The following is a 24,608-nucleotide window of genomic DNA, read 5'->3' on the forward strand; positions in this document are numbered from 1 at the left end:
ATTCTTGTCTTTGGTATGACAGTCTAGCTGAAGCTAGAAATGACTACCTGTAGTACACAGCATTACTATGGATAGTTATTCTCAGATGTTGCTTGAAATGCTTGAAGCATCTGTAGACGATTGAAAGAGAGATATGATGAAGGACCTATATGAGCCCCACTTTTTGAAGTTGCAGCTGCAGCCATGATGAATCATCTCAGTTGACATTTGCACTTAGTGCATTATCTTGAGCAGCCCCTAGCTTGTATATCTATACTTAAAATTAGGAAGTAGTGAATGTCTCTCCTGTTATCTCTGTGGGTTAATTCATATTAATTGCTGATACAAAGAGTTTTAAAGAAGAAAATGAGAATGACAATTTTTTTTCCTTCTGAATATCAGAACAATCTTCTGATGATTCTTGGATCTAAGTTTGAATGTCTTGATATGAAGATGAAATTGAAGCTGCCACTTTTTTGACTCTATAAATGTTGAAATGACTAACTTAAATTATCACAAAAGGAGAGGAGGAAAAAGAATCACCCTGACTGCCATTATCTCTGTGTTTAGAAATCTCCTCTGATTCTGAAGAAAAAATAGAAGAAATAGTTAGCCTAATTTTCTGAAAGACAGAAAACGACCTAATCGTGGAGCAGCTTGGGTTGGAATGGACCTTTAAGATCTAGTTCCGATTCTCTTTCCATGGGAAGGAGTGCCACCTAGGGGTTGACCAGGGCCACGTCAATACCTTCAGTGGTGGGACTTTCGCAGGTTCTCTGGGCAACTTGACCCATCACCACCCTTTGAGCAAAAAAATTCCTCCTAAAGTCTAGTCTAAATCTCTCCTCCATTAGTTAAAAACTATTCCCCCTTGTCCTAGAATTATGTGCTTAAAGATCAACTTAAAAAGTTAAAAAGTTGATCTTTCTCCTGTTTATTAGCTACATTTATGTACTGGAAGGCTGCAGAGAGGTCTCCTCTCATCTCTTCTACAGACTGCAGAACTCCAGCTCCTTCATCTTTTCTTCACAAGAAAGGTACTCCAGACTTCTGATTAGCTTCATGGCCGATGGGCCATGAACTACTCGAGGTAGGTAGATGGTTGGACTGGTCTTGTAGACATTTTCCAACCTTGATGATTCTATGATTCCATGATATATTTTTAATGGACAGCTTGGATAATTCATACTCAACATAGCAATTTTAAGATTCAGTTCTAAGAGACATGCTGACATAGAGATACTGGGTAAGTAATTCAGTTTTGTTTCTGTTATGGGAGTCAGTTGACAGAAATTCATTTTGGACATAATCCTAGGTCTTGTTTCTCCATCACTTTTCTGCTTCTGCCTGAAAAAACAAAACAAACAAACAAACAAAGAAACAAAAAAGCTTTTGCACTACTTTGGTAAAAGCAAAAAAACAGTAGAGTACTATAATTATTAGATTTCATTGATTGCAGGGATATTTTCTAAAATAAAATAGGAAAATTATTTTTTCTATTGTTTTATTGGTATCATATATACTGATTCATTGCACCTTAGAATCATTCTAAAATTTTTGGATTATTTTTCAAATAAAAGTCCAAGACAAAATTATTTTCATTTAAATGGGAGATTTTTCCCTTCCTAGCCAATAATCTCTCTTGCATTTTATCCCACAGCAAATGGATTATTTTGAAATGCTACAGTCTTGTTCATTTTCATGGCAATAAGCAATGCAGGTATCACAGTTTGAAGCCACGACCATTTTTCCCTCATGAATGTCAACAGTTAAAATTGCTGGGAAGATTCTTTCTCTTCTGTTCTTGTCAGGACAATGCTTTATTGTTTCTCCCTACTACTATCAGCCTGGCAGCTCTTCCCTAGCTCTTCCATTTTCTATGAAAGGAAACATGGCAAATGAAATCATTCAAATCAATTAAAAGTAATATAGTTGTCTTAAGGCTGTGTTGATTTACCACCTTTCTTCAATTTTTCTGCTGTTAATATTCCCTTCTGTCTTTCAATTTCTTTCTCTTATCGCTGCACCTTTATTTATTTATTTATTTATTTATTTTTATAGCAGGGTTACAAACCTCTTTCTTTTATTCCTTTCCTCAGCAGTGATTTTTCATTGCCTTCATAGTAGCTCTGTGAGGATTTGCAGCTGCATTCCCATGGCTCCTCTTTATCCTGGCAACAACCCACAATTTTTTTTTCTAAAAACTCTTGCCTGAATGTTGTAAGGGAAGTCACATTACTAGTCTGTCAGTGGTTTTGTTTTGATTTGGTCAATAGATGTTTTAACCTTCTAAACACACCCTGTCTTACCTTAATATTTTCTGTAATCAGAACATTTTCACACTGAGCTTGTTCATGCAATTCATAAAACTTTTACACATTCTTGCCAGCTAGCTTGCATTTCAACTTCCTGACAAGTGCTATATTTTGGGTTTAATGACAAATGTGATGATAAAATCAGAAATTTCTGAAGCCTAACTGAAGACTTGAGAAAATCTGGATGACCCACACTCATTCTTAATTAAAAGTGGACTGTTTCTTGTTCATCTTTGCACACCACTTAAAATTCAGTGGTTGTCCAAAGATGGTTCAGACTAAAACAAACACTTTATTCACTTTCTTATTGATAACTCCCAAAATGCTACACTATTAAGGAATTGCACTCTTCCTACAACACTATTAAGACATCCTTCAATTTGACCACAATTTCCTGTTACCATGGAGAACATACTTGCATGCAATAGCTCAGAATAAAGTTGAATGCTTTTTAGCCTTTAAAATAGACTGTCTCAGTTTTGAAGTTTGTACACAAAAAAATTTGCAGTGGACTCAAATTGATTTTTAGAGTTCAGTTAGCCAAATGCTAGAGATTTTAAAAGGATAAAAGCTGAGTAAGGAAGGCAAAGGGTCTCAATGACTCTTGCCAAAAAAGGAAAAAATGTGCGTGACAGAGATAGAATTCTGGACCATCCTACCTAGTTGCTTTGTTTGTATGCTCAGCAGAGCAGTGTCCGCCCAAATTTTATTAATTTCTCTGTCATAGCTGAACATGCAAACATGAATGATCTTTCATCAACAGCAGAGAGATGTAGCTCTGATTCAGAAACATAACCATTTGGTAAAAATCAGGAGATATTCTAACTATTGAATATGGCATATATTAAATACTAACGATTAATTAATTAACTATGGTCAGAGACAGCTGAATATCCTGTTTTACTGATAAATCCCTAGATGGGTAAGTGCTATTATCTTGAATTTGATTACTCGAATCAAAGATTTGATCCTCTTCTGAGTTGTTTCTCTTTAATCCTTAGCTACATTGCCGGGGTTTTTCTTCCTCTGATGTGCCTATGTGTAAGACCCATTTTAGAGGGATGTGACTATAAATGTTTTTAGATTAGAATTGTGTGCTTACTGTATCTTTAAACACACTCCATTAAATTTACCTAAATGATGATGTTCTTTAAAGAGAAATATTCTGTCATTTAGCATTTTAGACTAGCTTTGTGAATCTTATGTGTAGAACAACTCTTAAGATTATTTTATTCGATGTGGTTTGGTTGGGCAAAGTTCTATATACATGGAATTTCTTATTGTAATTTTATTTTTTATTTTAAATGAAAACCTTTTCATTTTCAATTCTATGCACTAGAGCAGCGGGAAAGAAAGAGGAATTGAACTGAAATAAAATAAATTGACGAATGAAGAAGAAAAAAGGGTTCAGGAAATATTTTCCAGCTGATAGGAATAATGAAAAGTAATTTAAAAGCCACTCAGCCAAAAGGAATGCAGCAGGCCCTTTTTTTAACTGTTTGACATTGCATTTATGATTCTTTTGAAGGACTTTCAAAACAAATTACTTACATGTGTTTCATGATAAATTTTACAACTTTTTTTTCTCTTATCACGAGCAATTAAAATATTTTAAATGTGCGCAAACCTTGAAAGAAAATGTTGTGCCTATATTTTGTTCATAATAGGAAGGAAAATGTTGTGACATTCAGGAGTAGAATATTATTCAATACAACATAAGACAATAGAATTAACACAGAGCTTGATGGTACAAAAAAATATCATGTAAATTATTTGGATTTAAGTTACAATAGAAAAAAGAGAAGTAGTTGTCTATCTAGAAACAGGAGTTCTGGAAAAAGGTTTTGAAAAATTACAACAGAAAACATTCTATATAAGAGAAATTTTATTTCAAACAAATTTAAGATAGATCATAGAAGGTTACCAGAAGAAGAAAAAATCACCCATTTTTACATTTTTCCCAAATGTAACTCTTAATCCAGTAGATTTGACTGAAAACATCTACATGTAGTTAATTTGGGGCAATATTTTTAAAACATAAGTTTTAATAATGTCCTTTGACAGTAGTGGTTTAATTTTTCATTATAGTCTCATTTTTATGTGAAAGAGAATGTATATATATGTATTTATGGTTTTTGTGTATTTAGAAGGGAATAATTATAATTCAGACAGCACAGACAACAGACCTATTTTGTCCTTTAAAGAGAATTTTCCTTAAAACAGCTAGTTGAAAATATTTGCATGTATATATAAATACATACATGAATAAGCCATTTTAACAGAAAAATAAAATAATTCCTAAACAGAGTACTCTTTTAATTAATTTATTTATTCATTAGCAATTCTTGACAAAAATAGGAAGGTCATCACTTAGAATGGTAATTTTAAAGTGATCTAAGAACCATTTTTGATTTTAAATATTTCAGCTTTCTTGTCTAGTTACTTATCCAGTTCAGTGTTGAAAATCTCAAGCAAGTTCATTTTATTTTAATTTATTTTGCTGTTTATTCATTTCATACAACAGTCATTTGAGCTATATTTTCTTATCAAAATATCAAACTGAAAATCTGAGCCACATCTTCTTTAAAGTTCCAGGTAACTCACCACTGTTTTTTCACTTTGATTTTTGATGTGTATCTAAGAAGTCATTTTCTTTTTTTATAACTTAATGAAGAGTCTCTTCTTTGCTTTAGGAGGCGCAGTGCATAGGCTGTATAGATAAGAGCTTGAGATTACTTTTGAGCAATCCGATCCTGTTCACAGAAGTGTTCAGAGGTAGTCTAGATGTGTTTGTCAAGATATGGATACTATGTACTTCTAAAACTGTTCTTTATAGCCACCTAACAGTAATCTTGTATTCATTGTCATAGTCAATTGGATTTTCAAATTAGACATTGCTATGTTGTGAAATTATTTATTTTTCCTCTACTGGATAGTCGACCTGCTCCCTTAATGAGATAAATAATGAACATTTGCTATCATTCCTGAAGTCTCTCTTGGATTTAAGGATTTGAAATATTAATAAATAAAGCATGGGTTAAACTCTGACTCTACAGTCTGTAGTCACAAAACAAAACAACAAAACAAAACAAAACAAAAAAACAATGTAAACAAGAGAAATATTTGGTTTAGCCTACATCCTATGCAATGATCCAAAACTGTCTAGCAGGTTTCCCACACAAATATTCCATATACATATACTCCATATGGCATGTAAAAGAGCAAAATTTTGCTCTAGATGCAGCACAGACATCCGAATGTTTTAGACACATTAAACTGGGGGGAAAAAAAAAAATAAAAAAAATTTCTTCGTCTTAGGGTCCAAGAAGTGATGTGTGAGGCACAGAAGGAGCCAGTGCTGTGTATATATAGTAAATACATATATTTATACATACACATTACTGTGCATATTATGCACAGTAAATATGTGTATCAAATCCATTTCCCTTCTACAGATGCCTTGAGCAGTGATGTTGCAAACTACTTCTGTACACATGTCCTGGGGCTGAGAAACATTCCCCGGGTCCAATGCACTTAGCAATGTAGATTTGGCTTAGAGTATGTCTGTAATGTATGTCGTAAATATAATGTAAAGTAGGAAAAAAGACTTTGGCCTTCTGGTGCTGTGTCTATATTAAAAGATACCCTGGCCTGTGGCACAGCCTGCAAGGTGTCCATACCACTAAGCAGGAAATCACATCTACAGTGACTGCTAGGAACAGTTTGTAGCTATTGCTGTTTTAGCTACTATGAATTACTTCAGGTACTATTTGGGAAACCGCAGCTAATTCCAAGCAGCTCGGATGTGAGCAGCACTATAGAAAGCTATTGCAACTATGTACAAGAACAGCTGTTCTTAAAACGGTGCAGATTGCTTTCACCATAGAATGTCATGAAAAATAGGTCACGCATATATTGATTATTCAAATTTGTGCTCAAGTGTTGTAGTTCTGTTTTACCTCAGACTCAGTGATTGTTGCCTAAATGGAAAAACAGTTACTTCTGCAGCTCGATGTTTCTTTTATATGCTATCATAAATAACACTACACTTGTTTTTTGTCATGTTGAATAAATTAATATACAGCTTTTGTCTATCATCATGACCTGATCTATGTAACCTTCATGTTTCATTTCTCCTGTTGAGCGTAGGAGTTTCAGAATTCCTTTTCCTTAGATATGATAACATACATAATTTTACCTTCCCTAGCTCATTTTGCTTTGTATGTAAATTTATTCCACTTTTCAAGCCTTTCATTATCTATGTATCCTTGTTAGGGTTTGAAAGGTCTCCTGAATAAGTACTATCTGCAAATAGTATATATATATTCGTAAGCATTCTAATGAAGTTAAGCATGAACATTTGGGACACATTTGGTAACTCACCCAGAGTTTCTGACTCAAAACATATTAACTCAAGACAAGATGTTTAAGACAACAATTTATTAAAAATAACTTAAAAAAAAGAAAAAATAAAAATTCTGTTTTGTATTTTTATTGGGCACTTACTTACCCTTTCTTTTAATAAAACTCCATGATGTAGCACTACTTAAAGGTTTGAAAAGATATAATACAATAATTTGCACAGAACTATCTTTGAATGGATGGAATACAGGGAGGAAAATTAGAGAATCCTCAAACAGTAATTCTGATCTAATGCCCCTTGTGTATCATAAAGAAATAAGACTCATAAAGTGATTATTTTGTTGCCTTATTCTTTCTTATTTTGCATTTTCGCTGTCCAAGTCTGAAATTCAGTCCAAACTTCTACTTCATTTTATCACTCTTTGTTCTGTGCTTTCTTAATAAAATTCTGACAAGAATGCATGGAAATGCCTTTTTCAGACATACTCAATTCCTCTTAGTTCTTTTTTGTACCTGAGACAGCTGCAAATCTTTTTTTTTTTGTTTCCAAGTCTCATTTGGTAGACACTTTCACAAAATATCTATTAGATTTAAGCTTGCACAAACCTCCACCCTGCTCCTTTCTGATTGCTCACTGAATAAATAATACTTTCAGGATATCAGAAACTAAGACTCATTTCCTTTCTTTGCCTCTGGGGACTGTGACCTGCACTTCCCATACAAATGCACTGAATTAGGGCATGTACTGCAATGGGGTAATTTCAGTATCCTGCTCAATCTTTTCCACTGTACGTAGTCTCACTAAATATTCATTAGGCTAGAGAGACAGCATGCAAAAGCCAGTAAAATGTTCTGGCTCCTGGATAACAGATAGAACTCTTGGAAATTAGGCTCCCTGCACAGGATATGAATAGGATGAAGCATCTCAGAATGGAGATCTAAAATGCTACATTCAGCTAGAATGCTATTAATGACTTGCCAATGAAAAATGATGCAGAGATTTTACTTTCCGCAGGTCATGTGTGCCTAATCCTTAACATTAGAAGCATCTCAAAAGCAACCACAAAGACTTTTTCAAAACATCAACTAGAGTTTAAAAGTTTATTTTAAAGCAGAACTTTTGTAGATGATAGCAGTGAAAGATTACACTTTGTGTAGAAGTTTAAAAGACCCCGTGCCTTTCTCACTGCCTTCATTGTGTGTTGTGGGTCACCGTAGGGCTGTGAAGCGACTCACAAACTAAAATGAGCTGGCAAGCATTAGCATGAAGGGTACTAGAAAGAGTTCTCTGGAGCATGCTTGATAGCTATGAGCCCAAGTGAACTGAAAGGATTAGCATGCCTATAGCCATGCTCCCTTTAGCCCATAGTACTGACTAACCATATAACAGACAACTGCATGGGAGGCAGGGTGATGTGAAGCATGTCCTGGTTGTTGAGACACTAAAGATCAGCCTTTCAGGATGATATAATTTTAAATGTGTGAATACAACATATAAATACATTGATTTGAATGTAGGCTGCTATTTATTGCATATTCATATACAAAAGATATCTCTTTATGACAAACTCTTCCAAGAAAGTTGACTGAAGCTTTCAGAACCACAAATCCACTGGAATTATGTTTGCCTGAGTCCTCAGTAAGATTTAACATTTCCAGAATTGTACTCAAATAAAATAGTTTTCTTGTGCTAATGAAGAAAAAATATCTGCAGTGACACTTGGTGGTGCTGTTGGATAAGAAAAAACATAGAGACACAACACCAGAGTGAGAAAGATTGTTATGGCGAGTCAAATAAAATTAAAAGAACTACAGCTTCATTCACCTCTGTCATATCCAATCTTTCATTTCTTCTTTTGACACAAAGATTTTAAATTAGGCAGAATCATAGTTTATAGTGTCTTGTATTCTTGATAACTAGCACAGAGGATATGGATCTTTAACATGAATTTCATGCCTCCGAAGACTGACAGTTAATGAGGTTATTATTTTCACTTTTAAATTGCTCAAACGTGGAATAGAAAATTGGTGGTTTCACATCACTTACTGTCATCTTTCAGTGCAAATTCTATTCTTCATCTTTCAAAACCCTTTACAATAAAAGGTGAACATTGAAATCATCAGATGATTCAATACCATATTTTCTATTGCAATGAAAATTTCATTAAGCCAATAACCTTGTTTCCTAGATATAAATGGTACATGTTTGAAAGAAAAAAAAAAAAGAATACCTGTACAAATTGCATCGGCTCAGGTAACATCCTGACATTGAATCCGACGTTAAGAACCTTGCCATCATTTAATTTATAATCCTTCTTCAGGAATGTTCTTTTTCTAAGAGTCTTTCAGCATCATAGCTGTAAACAAAGTCTTCAGTTTGGCAGTCATCTCTGATTATCATAGTTCAGGCATTAAGATTTCAGCAAAGCATCTTGGGATCTTTTGATGTATATTGAAGAGGGTTCATATGTTCATTTCTAAAAAATAGAGTAGAATAATTTTGCAGTGGTTGGTTTATAAAGAGGGGAAAAAAAGTATATATAGGGCTTGTACTGAACTGTTGTTTTTTTGTTGTTGTTAATTATAAAAGTCGTTATTGTGTTTAATAAATGAATTCAAACCTCTTTAATCAGGTTTAGTAGATTTTGAACTTCTGATGTTCTCACGAGGATTATATGATAGCGCTTTATGTGAGGTCAGAAAAGATGTCAGAGCTTTAGCAGGGATTTTCAATGACAAAATGACAGTTTTAGAATTGTACTTTGCTTCAAATAAAGGGTCTCAGCAGTGGCACTTTTTGTCACATTGGTAGACAGACACATCATTAGCATCTTTGACTTATGAGAATAGGAAGCCTGAGGGCCCAAATTTCGCCTCTCTGTAGTTAAAAGATAAGGCACTTAGACTGTACCTGTGGCTAACTGCTGTTTTCAATATAAGGGGCAGAATAAGCTCACCGTGTATTTCAACCTTTCAACTTGGTGCCCTAAGTATGATTTTATTTTATTATTATTTGAGTCTTATTCTTTGGATTCAAATCCTGAGATCCTGAACAACCTTAACTCCCATTGAGATCAGCGTTTGTAAATGTAGAGGATGTTATCAGTACATATTTAAATGCAGAGTATGTTATCAGGACCTCTTGGGATCTGGTTCAAAGCCTTGCTATGTTTGATTTATTTTAGATGTATTTGATTTGTGTTTTATTAAGAGAAGTCTCCTCAAAGGTAATGGATAACATGCTTCAAAGACAAAATGCACTTGTGATCTCACAGTTGCAGCATGGTCTGGTGAGTAAGTATTAACACAGGAAAAAAAAATCAGGATTTCCAGGGGTTTCCATTGTCATTCTTTGACCTGCTTAATGGCCTGCAGCAAGTGGTGAGAGCAATGTGGATCATTTTTATTTTTATTTTTTCCTGTCTGCAAATTCACTCTTGTATTAGGAAGCTTATGTAAAATTTGATATTGTTACTATGATCTGGTATCAGATGATGATAGTGCTTTAGCACCCATTGAATAAAGGGAAGTAAACCTGGGGAGAAACTTGAAATAGATGCATGAACTCTATCTGTTCTATGTTTCTTTTTTTGTTTGTTCTCTCTCTCTCTCTCTCTCACTCTTCATATTCATACTTAAACATGTTAGTGTTCAGTTTCATTCTCTTTTCTGTGTAATTAGATAAACATTAAGCATTTCTAAGTGGTTATATATAAAACCTTTTTTAAGAAGTCTAAAAGCATCAAGTCCAGATACAGTATGGTTATATATTTCTTACTGTATTGTTCCTCATCCATTATTCAAGCTGCTGTAGGAAAACTTTATATGTGTGACACGAGACTAACTAAAGCATTGCAGATGTCAGTATTTTCAGATCCTAACATCTATTGTTTGGCACCTAAATTCATGTGAGCTGTTTTTCTACTGCGGTAAACAATTTCCTGTTCTTCCTTTTTGTTTTGTTTTGTTTTAGTGTGTTTTTAAAACACTGCAGTCATGAAGGATAGCTGCCTCTCTAGGGGATGTGTATACTACAGTTTGTACCTCAAGCCCCAGAGTAAATATAAACATTTATGCTATTATGCCAGTAATATAACTTCCTTACTCCAGCTGAGTACTCCCCTGATTATGCAGCCAAGAATCGCATTAGCCCTTTCAGCCACAGCACCACACTGGGAGCTAGCAAGATCATGTTCAACTGTTTTTAAGCTGAATGAACAGACTGTTAGAAGGTAACATCCTCAGCTTCCTTGATTTAGAGTCTGAGTAAGCCTCTGTGAAGTGGGAGTTTGAGGGCTTCATGAGAAGAAATGCAGCCATATTATTATCTATATAGGAAATATGTAATGCAGTATTGCAATTCAGCTTGCCTTCTTAAAATCATTTTGGGATTTTTACATCTCTTACTGCTCTAGGCAGCTGGTATAGTCACTGGAGTGAGCAGAAAGTAATTGATAATTAAGAAAATAACAGGTAGCAGAAATGCATTGAAGAATATAGGAAATATTTCCACGTCTTTTCTGTTTTCTGCAGTACATTTTCTTTTTGCTCTGTGACTTGATGCAGCCACCGCAGTAGAAAAATTATCACGGAGTCGGCTTTTACTAGGAGATGGAGAACCAAGTTTTAGTGATGCTGCTCCTTAATCCAGTGCAAACTAGCCCCAAAGCTGCTGTAAGCAGTCTGGCAAGTTTGTTACATTACAGAGGTGATCCAAAAAATGAGCCAGGATTTTTTTGTCTCTTCTCATGCCTGAAGCTGGGTAATGCTGGCACTGGTCTTAAGAAAATGTAAGTGACCAGTGTTGTTTTGCCAGGAGTTTTCTACCCTGAAAAAAGAAAAGAAATTTAAAATACTCTTCTTTTATAATTTGATGACAAGAAAACTTAAGATGTTTTGGTTTGCACCAATCCGAGTTAAAAAATAATATAATTAATTTGCAAACTAAATCCTTGCTGGTGGGTAATTCTGCTACTAATTTAAGTGAACAGGGTCATCATGGTCCACTGATTCAACACAATGCCTTATGCCAGCCTTTCAGAGTGGTTGATATATCAGGCAATAGCCGTGTATCTGCCAGTGCTCATATTCCCACCTATCTTTTCCAGTTTTAGTCAGATATCTCACAGAAGAGATTGATGTGTTTATACTCGGAATTTTTTACCAAGTTCTATCTTTTAACCAGCAGAACTAAACACAGTGGCAAGAATCCATTTGGAGGCCTGTAATTAGTGGTATACCCTAGGGGTTGTTCTGGGTCTGGTCTTGCTCAACATCATCATCAACAACCTGGATGAAGGGATAGAGTCTACCACCCTCAGCAAGTTTGCTGATGATACAAAGCTGGCAGGAGTGGCTGGCGTGCCAGAAAGCTGTGCTGCCATTCAACAAGACCTGGAGAGACTAGAAACTTGGTCAGAGAGGAATTTGACAGAGTTCAACACGAGCAAGTGTTGAATCTTGCACCTGGAGAGGAACAACCGCATGCATCGGTTCAGGTTAGGGGCTGACCTGCTGGAGCATGGCTCTGCAGAGAAGAACCTAGAAGTCCTGGTGGACAACAGGTTGGCCATGAGCCAGAAGTGTATCCTTTGGGCCAAGGTGGCCAGTGGTATCCAGGAGAGCATTATACACAGCATGGCCATCAGGTCAAGGGAGATGATCCACCCCCTCTGCTCTGTCCCAATTACGCCACATATGTAATACTGTGTCCAGTATGGCTTCTCACTTCAAAAAAGAGATCTCTTAGAAAGAGTCCAGCAAAGGGCCCAATCAAAGATGATTAGAGGCCTCTAGCATCTTCTATACAAGGAAAGACTGAGAGACCAGGGACTCTTTAGTAAAACGTCCAACGTGAGGGACTCAAGTCAATGGAAGTGGACTGTTTTCAGTGGTGCAGAGCAATATAACAAGGCGCAGTGGTCAGAAACCGGAATTCAGGAAGTTCCATATTAATTCAAGGAAGAATTTCTTTGCTATGAGTGACAGAACACTGGAACAGGCTGCCCATAGGGGTTGAGGAGTCTCCATCTCCTGAGATATTCAAACTCCACCTGGATGCCTACCTATGCAAACTACTGTAGGGAACCTGCTTTAGGAGGGGGGCTGGAATTGGTGATCTCTAGAGATTCCCTCCAACCCCTATGATTCTGTGATTCTGTAATATCTCAGAGTGATGTTTACAGCAATTGCTTACAGTAATCTCTAAAAACAGGCTATTGTGGTCTTATTTTTTTCCACACTACTCATTGTTTCCTTATTCCTTCTTTTTTTCTTGTACTGTCTGAGGGCCTGAAACACAAACTGTTTCAAGGAGTTGAGCCAGATAAGGCCTAATGCTTTTTCTGTCTTTATTTATTTTGCCAGAAGATTTTCCATCCATTCCATTCCCCAGATTGTCTCAATATGTGATTACAGAAGACATAGTACAAGAGCAATGCAGTAGAGTGCACAGCTGGGGATGGAAGAGGCAGCTGAGATCACAGCAGCCTCAATTTAGATTTGTTGAAATCATTTTAGATATGCACCTTTCATTTCCTGAATTCTGAATTTAAGCTGCTGCTGAGAAAATTGATCCCAAGGGAACTATTTGGGAAGGCAGACAAAAATGTTTTTAACCTGATCAGTTCATCATGGAGCTCCATGAACCTCAGTGTTGGCAGTTAGAAAGATGGTAAAAGAAACTAGAGGCAAACAGCTGAATTGCCTGATGATGGATGCTTTTAAGGACAGTATTGGTTTATTTAATCCTTACTGAATTTAATAATCCTTTTTTTAATATTAAATCCTTACTGAAGTACTGAAACTTTATGTTTTAATTCACACTTGTTTTAACAAAAAACAGCAACAATCTGTTTATTTTCATAACTAGTTTAAAAAAGTATCCTATTTTTGTGTTGTTTGAAACCACCTGTTCAGACATTTACATTTTTCCAGAAGAATTTCACCATCACTATCTGTCACAGCTTTCCCCCTTTTCCTTCACTCTCAATTTTACCATCTCAACTTCTCTAGATTCACAAAATTCAAGCAGTGATGCAGGAAAATATATGTTTCTATGCCATTGTTTTCTGTTTTGCAGAAAGGTTGGTCTTCAGTTTAAAGGCAATCAGCTATCTTGCTGCTTAAACATGTATATAAATCGTAAAATGACATAGGAAAAACATCAAAAAATCTAATGTGTTCAAGTTAATTCCTATTTTAGAATATATCATTACTTCTGATCAATTTATTTAAGATTTTAAAACTCCAAAGAATACAATTCTACATTTTATAAAATATCACTTTAAAAAGGCTGTTAATCATTTCCTAAAATATTACATACCACTAACAAGTAGTGCTTTTTTTGAATTGTGCTTATGATGTTACAGTGAACAGTAACATGGTTTCAAACTAGATTTATCCTACATCCTTCAAGCTGAGCTTCTAAGTTGAAGCATAACTAATCAAATTATGTGCTGTAAATGCATTATACAAACACAGAAGTTTGTTGGCTTGTTTGTTTGTTTAAATTACTCAGTCTAGTTTTCCTGTTCTCTTTTTTTTTTTTTTTTTAAGGGAAGAAAAAAGAACATTTCTAAGATTTCATACCTCAGAATTTTACCAAATGTATAACCATAAAATTGATTTTTATGAAAGCAAAATCCCAAATATTCAAACAAGTAAGAAAGAAGTATTGTTAGGGAAAAGCAATTAAATATTTAATATGAACCCTGATACTGATGCCAAGAGAAAAAAATCTTTCTATTTGAAGATTCACAATTTCGGATTTTAGGGATGAATGTAAAATCAAATTAAGACTGAATTTCCAAGAAACTAAAGAAAATGTGATTAAGACCAGGTTGCACAGGTAGGAGTACTGGCAACTCTTGAACCTCTGCAGAGAAAGGGACTCCACAACCTCTCTGGGCAACCTGTTCCAGAGCTCCATCACCCTCACTGTGAAGAAGTTCCCACACATAATTGTGTGGAATTTCCTATGCGTCAGTTTGTGTCCATTTCCCCTTGTCCTATCACCATGCACCACTAAAAAGAGTATGGCCTCATCCCTTTGCCTCCCACACTTAGATAGTTATAGATGTGTATCAGATCCCCTTTGAGTCTTTTTTCAAGGCTGAACAAACCCAAGTTCTCCAGGTCCTTCATCATTTTTGTGGCTTTCAAGGCTGTCTCTATGTTTTTTCTTCTGGGGAGCCCAAACTCAACACAATATTCCAAGTGCATCCTGACCAGGGCAATGTAGAGGGGGAGGATCACCTCTCTTGACCTGGTGGCCATGGTCTTTTTAATGCACCTCAAGATGCCATTGGCCTTCTCAGACACCAGGGCACACTGCTGGCTCATGGCCAACCTGCTGTCCACCAGGACCCTCATATCCCTCTCAGCGGAGCAAATTTCTATTATAAACTGAGAAAGTTATTATTTGTAGGTAGAAGTTCAATATTAATATTCAGAATATTTACAACATGATTGAAAACTTCCGTTGGAAGAGACCAGCCGGTTAGATTTATCTAGTCCAACCCTTGCTCAAAGCTTACTTCCAATTTAAATCAGACTTTCTGGGCCTTCCACAACCTCTCTGGGAACAGTCTGGATTCAGACACGTTATTTACTTAGGAACATGAAGTCACATTGAACCACTTGTGGCTTCTTGTTAGGTGTTTGGAAATTACTCATGTCATCTTTTGTTTTGCAAATGTGTATAATTCTATAATCACTGTCCTCATAGAAAAGCCATAATCTTCTTGGAGGCTGTCCAAAGTATATCCTCCACTGTTAATGCAGATTTGTGCTGGTCGATTTGGACAGATTCAGGCAACTTTAAGTGTTCTGAAGGCTTCAGTAGAATTATGCAGCGTCACATTTCTACACAGAACTCCTTGGCATGTATTTTACCTCTCTTTATTTTATTGCTTGTCTTTTTCTTGTTAACAGTCTTCTCTCCATACCCATAAGAACCCTAGAGAAGCCATTCACACAAATTCATACAAAAAGGTGTTTTTTGATACCCTTTGCATCCATGGTTAGGAAAACTGCATTTTGTCCTAGGAAGTCCTTTTAGGCTGGGAAAAGCACTACTCTGAGACGAGGCTGAATCAGCTTCTATGAGGTACAATTTCTTGTGTGGCATGACCACCATCCCTATATTGATACTTCATCTTCTACAAGCCAATTTGCATTGCCTTGCTTACCATACTTCCTTGCTCTATCCATACTTTCCAAGTCACAGAATCTCAAAACAGGGACCAGGGGAGTAAAGTCCCACCCACCATAGGAAAAGATCAGGTTTGAGACCATCTGATAGTGAGCAAGTCCATGAGACTCAAAGAGTTGTATTCCAAGCTCCTAAGGAATATGGTAGATATTTCTTCTATAATGAATGTTGTATATGCTAATCATTTTATATACTATACACTATGTTTTCTTCAGTTAGATCTACTTTCAGAGAAAACAAGATCTTAAATATGTATTGTCCTGAGCACTACTGAAGTACTGGAGTAATGTCTGCAAAAATGCTGAGCTCTGAGCAACAAAACCTGAGTAAATAATTTAAAATAAATGCCTTACCTAATTAATCCTTTCTATTTTAAAACAAAACAAAACAAAATAAAAACAAAAGTGTACGCACAAATCGTTCACATTAATTCAGGATTTAGGTTTACTTAACAATTTTCCAATTGATCAATTGAGTGAAAGAATGGAAAATTTCAAACTACCTGCATGTTTTTAGTACCCTGCGTAGCAGGCAATTAAAAAGTTGTTTCTGAATTCGAAATTTACAATATTTCTTCCATATTAAATCTATTTTTATGTAAAAACTTACAAATTCATTTTTTCTTCATTTTATGCATAAGGAGCAGCCTTTTGTTTGCCAGCCTATTTCCTGGAAATTCTGCAGCCAATAATCATTTTGGCTCTCAGTATGATCTAATGAGCCAAGTGCCTAAAGACTGGATGTTCTGGAACCTGCAAGCTAAGCAGAGTCTATGTGAGTTAGATATGAGACAATCCATACAGAAGTTCATAAATAATAATTCACTTGTAACCCTTCCATTCCAGTCATCCAGAAAGTAATTGATCTAACAAATTTAGGTCTAAGGAACTATTACTGTTAAAAAAATGAGGACATATCAGTCTTTGTTAAGAACTAGATAAGTAGCTTTTATGTTACATACTTGCTAAAAAAATGTTTTATTTGTTTGTTTTTAGCTCCTAATCAGCAGAATGCAGCAAGGTTTCTCTATAGGTATTTCATTCTTGTGGATACAGACATTTTATTTTTAATCTGTTTGTTTTCACAATTGTTACTAGTATCAACATAGTCTAACTTCAGCTGTTTGCCACTGGAGTATATATGAACACAGATGTCTGATTTTGTGTGTTCCAGGTTTCTGACCAAATATATGAATATAATATTAGAGCCCTTTCTATGAACAATTATGGAACTGCAATGATAGAGATTAATGTTGTAAAAGATATTCAAATTAAAGGCTCCCCATGTTTTATTTATTTATTTTTAATGTGTATTTATGCCGTACAAGAAGGAATAAGGAACCAGAGTTTCCACACTCACTAGAGGTGGAATGTAAATGTATGACCAGATAATAATATACATTAATTCAATAAATAAATAAATAAATAAATAAATAAAAGAGTTCATCTGTTAGATTTTTTAAATTTTATTTTTGGATATATAGTTAATTGTACAAATGTATTCTTATTTATGGCTGACAAGATTTGATAAGGAAAAGCTGCATAGAAATCCTATATGATTAATATATTTAACTCAATGGATATGAAATGAGCAAATGTTATACTATCTACATATACTATAACACTGTCTAGTTTATATCTCCACTGATAATTTAAAAATTTCTCAAAAAAAATCTTTCACATTCACTGTCATCAAAGCTGGATATCTTACAATTATTCAGTATACAAAATAAAAATATTTTAATTTCAGTAATGATAGAGATGAATTAAAGAGTCAGTAGACAAATTGCAATGTCTCCGAATGAAATATTATGCAATGAATAATCAATAAATGTCATATTTCTTAGTCAAAGTTTTTTGCTCAAGAGCATATAATTCATTGCAAAAATTGCTTTTGAAACAATATTTGACATACAATAGAATGAAAATTGGATGAATATTTCAACAGAAGCTCATCCAGTTACATGGAAGCACAAATCCAAATCTTCACTGAGATCCCACAGGAATGTCCAGGTTATACAGAAAAAGAAAGTAAAAAAGTAATAAAATCGGGGGAGGGGAGGAAGGGGTGGAAGGAAATTAAGAAAAGTAAAGGAAGAAAAGTAAAGAAAGAGGAATATAAGGAAAGAAAAAAAATAGGAAAGAAGGTATTAAATAAATCATGATGCTTTCAACTAGTGCTGCAAAAATGTCAGAATCCTAGCACTTTTTCTTCCTGTGATGATTTTATCCTGTGATTCTACTTTTCATCTTCTGAGAGATTATTGTCTAACAACTGATTCATTTTTTTTCAACCATTCAAAAAGGAATTCAATATGTTCTGAACTCAAGAGGTTCGGAGGATTAAAGGCTGAATGGAGTAGCATTAGTGTAGCATCTTATTCTCAGCCTTCTTATTGCATCCTTATTTTACAACATACATCAATGTTTTGACTGCTAGTAATAAAGAGTGGACCCAACCTGGAAAAAATGATCATATGCTGTGCATCTGCAGTGCTTTTTAGAGACAATAAATGGTTTGAATAGTTTCCGCTAAATCTTTGGATTTAGGCTAAAGAAATCTGACGCACTGCACTTCAGAAGCACTTGCTGTGGTACAAGCCTTTCAAAAGGATTCTACAACACAGCAGGAAGGTGTATTTGGTGGTATAAATTTGGAGATATATTTTTCTCCAAATACCTGATCATCTCTTTGTTCAGATAAAAAGGGAATTGATGTTCTCACTGACAATTCTGACAGGCCTTACAGCTGCAACATGTCAGACCTTGAAGTCTTACTCCATATCTCTTGATATGTGGTATATTTTATTAAGGTTAACATGAGTATCTTATACCCTTTGTTTTTGTGAATTGAAAAACTATTATTATATAACTGCTATAAATCTGATTCTAGCCTTTAAAATGGCATTAAAAAAAAAAAAAAACAAAGCAAATCCAATAAAAATAATGATCAATTCTGGAAAAAACATCAAGACAGAGTTATTTATTTATTTATTTCAAAATCCCTGATTTGTAAGCCAGAAACATGCTACATAATTCTTTCTGGGATTTAATAAATGTATTTGCCAGCACAGTGACTGAGAATATCTAAGTCATTCACAGGAGTCAAATTTAATGCTTTCTAATTAAATCTGACTTGTTTAGGCTTATTTAGACATATTAGGCCAACCTATTGGCCTAGTATTTTAAGGAAAATCTCAAAGAATCTTAAGTTTTAAAGTAAAAGGAAAGACTTAACTTGAATAAAGAAATGGATGACAAAACTAGATAATCTACTATTTCTTTGTTTTAACCAGGGGTGAATCGCTTTGGATTGACTCATAGAATCTGGGAGATATTTTCTCCTAGTACTCTCTTTAGAAAAAGAAGAGAGTAGGTAATTCAGATACTTATGAAGATCACAATAATGTCCTTTAAAAGCTTAAACAGTTTTCTTAAGGGTTTAGTTAAAAATTACAACTTATGTACCTCTGAGATTCCTATGTATTTAGTTCTCCTTTCCACATCAGTTAGAGTTTGAATCTTCTGACTAATATTTTCTTTTGATAGACCTTCATAAAAATATATAACAAAACTACAGCGGTATATTCTGCATTATGATTTGATAATACAGTGTTAGTTCTCCAAATTTTTCTCAGAGCTTACTCTTATTTTCTAATGAAACGGTTTAAAATGTCTGCATTGTGCTTCCAGGTCAGTGTTACAACAGAAATAAATAAGTAAATAAAATGAAAGCCACAGAAACTGAGAAGATTCATATATAATTTTAAATTTGACTAATAGATTTGTTTTAAATAGCAAATCTAAGTAGTCCATTTCTGTGTACTAATTTGGAGAGAAAAAAAATTACAACAAAGGAGCAAAATTTAAATGAGAGAAGATTCATTTCCTTAAAACCCTTGCTCAGACTTGATCCTGTTGCTGCATAATAATATAAACAGAACAGCCAGAACCTGAAAAGGAATATGGCATTTTACTTGCATCAGTTGAAAGAAAATGACCATTTTTCTACTGCATATAATGTTCTGCAATGTCTGTATATTTTAGTATACATAATACTTTGGGGATAATTACAGAATAAAGTATTATTTAATTTAGAACTCATTCAATAGAACTATTACAATTACTAAGAATATTTTCTGTTATATGGAGTTATATAAAAATGTAATTTGTTCAAACTTTCTATTTATTTAATGTTCAGTTAATGATGAACAGTTCCTCAGTCTTCTTCAGTTGGCATCGTGTGTAAGAGCTTTTACTATAAATATAGCAAAATGGCCTCAATGGAAACACAGTCATAACTTATGCTAATTGCGCATACGTAAACCCTATAGTCTCATTTTTGTGTATAAAGTCTGATTTTATTATAAACTCTTGATGATTTAGGGGATATGTCGTCAATATATTCTTCCTTTCACTTCTTTCTAAATATTGATATTACTATATTTTTCCATAGCTCAAATTTGCATGTTTTTCCTCTTGTAACAACATGTGACAGTGATACAAAAATAATGGAAATATTTCAGGAAAAACATATCAAATCATAAAAATGTTTTTATTAAAACATTTATTGTTAGAGTTTTGATCAGTAAACTAAAAACAAAATATTGTGGTTAGATCACTTAGTCACAAAAAGTGACCACGTGTTGAGTTGAGGAATGAATGATCTACCACTGCTTTTTTTTGTTGTTCTTGTTTCTAATGCATTTACCTTCTATGAACACATGGAATGGAGCAGCTACCCTTTTTGCTATTCCTTCTTTGAAGTATCAGTGCACAACTGTGAAATATCAAAGTCAATTCTAAGTTAGCTCATCTTGTTCCTGAGAGCAACACTATTCCTAGCAACTTATTTATTTAATCCAGATTCTTGGATGAAATTTTGCTGGATTAGTTTTAACGTGCACTGTAAAATGTAGAAAAGACAACAGCAGACCAAAGCAGATTGATAGACAAAGCAGACCAGAGGCTATCTTTTCCATCCAAGTTACACTAATTTCATCTGTTCATTATTTACAATGCATTGGCTTGATTGATCTTTTAACAAGTTTTATCAGGCTTTTGTCCATGGGTTTGTGTTGAGTCTCTTTTGATTTATCCCAGTGTTGATGGAATAAAGATAAAATTGCATAACTCTCCTGAGACATCTAGTCATAAGATGTAATAATGAAGACAAATAGATGCATTGTTTTATGGCTGTTACTATGTCACCCAGCAAGGGCTTTGAGTCAACTCAGCAAATGCTATTGTGAGGAAAAATGCTGTATCTTTAACAAACTACTCTTGAAAAGGAAATGGAATTGCTGCATAAATCTCCAATTGCTGAGGAAAAGAAAAAAGAAAAAAGAAAAAAGAAGAAAGAAGAAAGAAGAAAGAAGAAAGAAGAAAGAAAAAAGAAAAAAGAAAAAAGAAAAGAAAAGAAAAGAAAAGAAAAGAAAAGAAAAGAAAAGAAAAGAAAAGAAAAGAAAAGAAAAGAAAAGAAAAGAAAAGAAAAGAAAAGAAAAGAAAAGAAAAGAAAAGAAAAGAAAAGAAAAGAAAAGAAAAGAAAAGAAAAGAAAAGAAAAGAAAAGAAAAGAAAAGAAAAGAAAAGAAAGGAAAAGAAAGGAAAAGAAAGGAAAAGAAAGGAAAAGAAAAGAAAAGAAAAGAAAAGAAAAGAAAAGAAAAGAAAAGAAAAGAAAAGAAAAGAAAAGAAAAGAAAAGAAAAGAAAAGAAAAGAAAAGAAAAGAAAAGAAAAGAAAAGAAAAGAAAAGAAAAGAAAAGAAAAGAAAAGAAAAGAAAAGAAAAGAAAAGAAAAGAAAAGAAAGGAAAAGAAAAGAAAAGAAAAGAAGAAAAGAAAAGAAAGGAAAAGAAAAAAGAAAAGAAGGAATAGAATCTACAAATATCTTCTCACACTTCACTAGCAAATTACTGTGTGTAATCAAGTTTACTTTTTCTATGAGATGCCAGTCAAGACACTGCTAATGAACATTTCAGAAGTTTGTGGTAAGAACACAATCAGAAGAAACTTTGGAATAAAACTCTGTTCACTCTAAAAATACCTTGGCCTGTTTCAATATCATTATTGCCATTTGTAAATGTCAGGTGCAAGGAATGCAGTTTTCAGTTCTGTTCCTTTGTAAAATACATTTGTTTGCACCAGTCCATTAATGAGTCATCATTTATTTACATCCAATAGAGAATGATGCTGTAAAGGAATCTAAAGTCAGCTGAAGAGAGCAATTTGCAGAAAAGGCAATTTGTGTGGGATCTATTGCAGCTTCAAGGGAGCACATACTGCTGCCAGTTTACTACATATTCAATTTACATACTGATTTATGATTCTATTGCATTAAAAAGTTGCCTATAAATACATGGTGTTTCATGTTACTGGGGATTCAGATCAGACTGTTCAATCACTTTTAGACAGAATGAAAACCTCTGCTTGTCAAAGTAAGGCAAAGCAAGGAAACAGGGAAGAGAAAAATGGGGAAAATAGGAATGAAAGAAATGCAAAAAGGAAAAAAAAGGAAAAAAGTAAAGAGAGGTCAGACAGAAAGAAATAATGAACTTCAAGAAGACAAAGACTATTATGGATTTTTTCCTCTTGTGTAGCATCCCCAGTCCTCTCAGGGAACCTGTAATTTGAGCAAGCTTTAGAAGGGTACTGCATGATTTAATAGATGAAAAGCATTAGAAAGAACCTGTATGATTTAACTGATGAAAGAATTAAGATAGAGTATTACTGGGAAATAAATAAATACAGAAAATTGGGAATTAAAGAAACAAAGAAGTTAGAAACTGAATTACATTTGTGAAGTTTCTCCAAGAGAACAATTACAGTAGACCAAGAAAAAAACAGTGGAGATTTTGCCTGGCTATGAGGAGAGGCAAAGAGGGGCCTACCGTTCTCAGAAGGCTGAAGCAGATGAGTTGAAAGCCAGTAATTGAGAGCATAAATGAGCCATTGTGGGAAAGGCTATGATCACACGGAAGAAAGACAATCCTACTGATCTCAGATTTTCTGTTAGTTCAAGTTGGCAAAGGATAGATTGTCAGTGTATAAGTTCCAGTCTTGGTGAAGAACAAAGATCAATACCTAAGTCTTCCATAAACAGCCCAGCACAAATTTTTATTGTCACAAACATAAAAAGTTACAGGTATAGTAGTAAATAAAAGAGCCTCAGGAATCCTTTCGCTGGTTCTGAATTTAATAGAGAAAGTTTGCCTATATTCACGCTACTGAAATCTCTAAGCCTCCAAAATAGTGTTTGAGAACAGTTTCAGATACTGTGATAACCATTTGAGAGATTGACACTTGACACAGTTCAAAAATCTGTCAGGGATCATTGTAACGCTTTTACAGTAGTAGAAAATATGAGATAAGTCAGGAGAACATGTTTACTGGATAAAAACTGTAAAGCTATAAAACTTGATATAATTGTTATATAATCTTTGTCTAATGGAATTTGAGATCACATCATTAAAATTTAAGCATAAAATGCATAAAACAGAAAGTCTCCAACTTAATGAATTCAACAAAGCCTTGTATGTAAAGATTTTATTAGTCTTTACATTTGTAATGAAGTGGAATTGTTTGAAAGGCCAAATGCAAAGACAAAATTGAAATTTGTGGTTTTAATTAAGATGCATATTTGGCTAAGTTTTTCCTTTCTGAGGAAATTGTATGATTTCTTATTGAACTGTTGCACGCATTAGATGTCTAAACATGAGTGTATTCAAATTAATATCCATATATATCCATATATACATATAAGAGCCCAGTTATGTGTCTATTGGTTTACTACAAATTAAAGCCTGAAACTAATAATGATTACTAAATTTTCAAAGCACAGTTTGTTCGTTTGTTTTTAGCATGTCGCAGGGTGTGATAAAGTTTATGAGGATTGTTTTCTGTGCGATGTGGTTATACTGAGAGACAACCAAGCATTCTATAGGAACAAATCCTAGCAAATCTGAAGTAGTCAGACTCTCTGGAGAGGTAATTATAAGGGATTATAGACCAATCTGGCAAGTTGTGGGTAGAAAGTGAAATTTAAACTTCTGGAAGCCTTGGACTGGCTCCAGGAAGTCTGCTAATGAATCTGGTTTATAAAAATCCTCTGTCTTATATCGTTCTATGAATTTCAAAATTATTGTTAAAATAGAGTTTAATTAATAGTAGAGAACTTAGAAAAAAAATGAGAAATACAAAATATTCTTTATATTCTTTAAGAAAAGCATTATGTATCTCACATTGAGGTAATCTCTTCTTAGTTCTTAAAATGTCACCATCACAGAATTTGCTGTTTCCTCCACTTTATCAATTTTTAACTTTATTGACCATGAATGCTAAAGTTATGTGAGGTTTCTCCCATTCTTTGTTTAGACAAAGAATAAAACAGTGTTGGATTTCAGCTAATTTTCATCCATTTTGTGAATCTTAATATTTGAATAATTATGAGTGTTAGGGTTTTTAGCTTTAACTGTATTCTATAACATCTATTTTTTCTTTGGGTGCAAGAAAAAATGAAAACTATGAAGATAACTAGTTTTATATTATGTGAATGTTAAATTATGTGAATGTTAAATGTTCACAAAATAACACAAATATCATGAAAAACACAAATGATATTTAAGTGCCATAGGCTAGTTCCATTAGATTAATGAGCCACCCACTCCAGCTTTGATGCCTCTTCCAATTATGCATGATTCACTATTTCTTTCAGAAGAAAGACATCTAATTAATTAGGTAAAAAATGT

Source organism: Cyrtonyx montezumae, unplaced genomic scaffold (assembly GCF_038088225.1).
Source record: "Cyrtonyx montezumae isolate F1298 unplaced genomic scaffold, pur_monq_1.0 scaffold_3, whole genome shotgun sequence".
Lineage (NCBI taxonomy): Eukaryota > Metazoa > Chordata > Aves > Galliformes > Odontophoridae > Cyrtonyx > Cyrtonyx montezumae.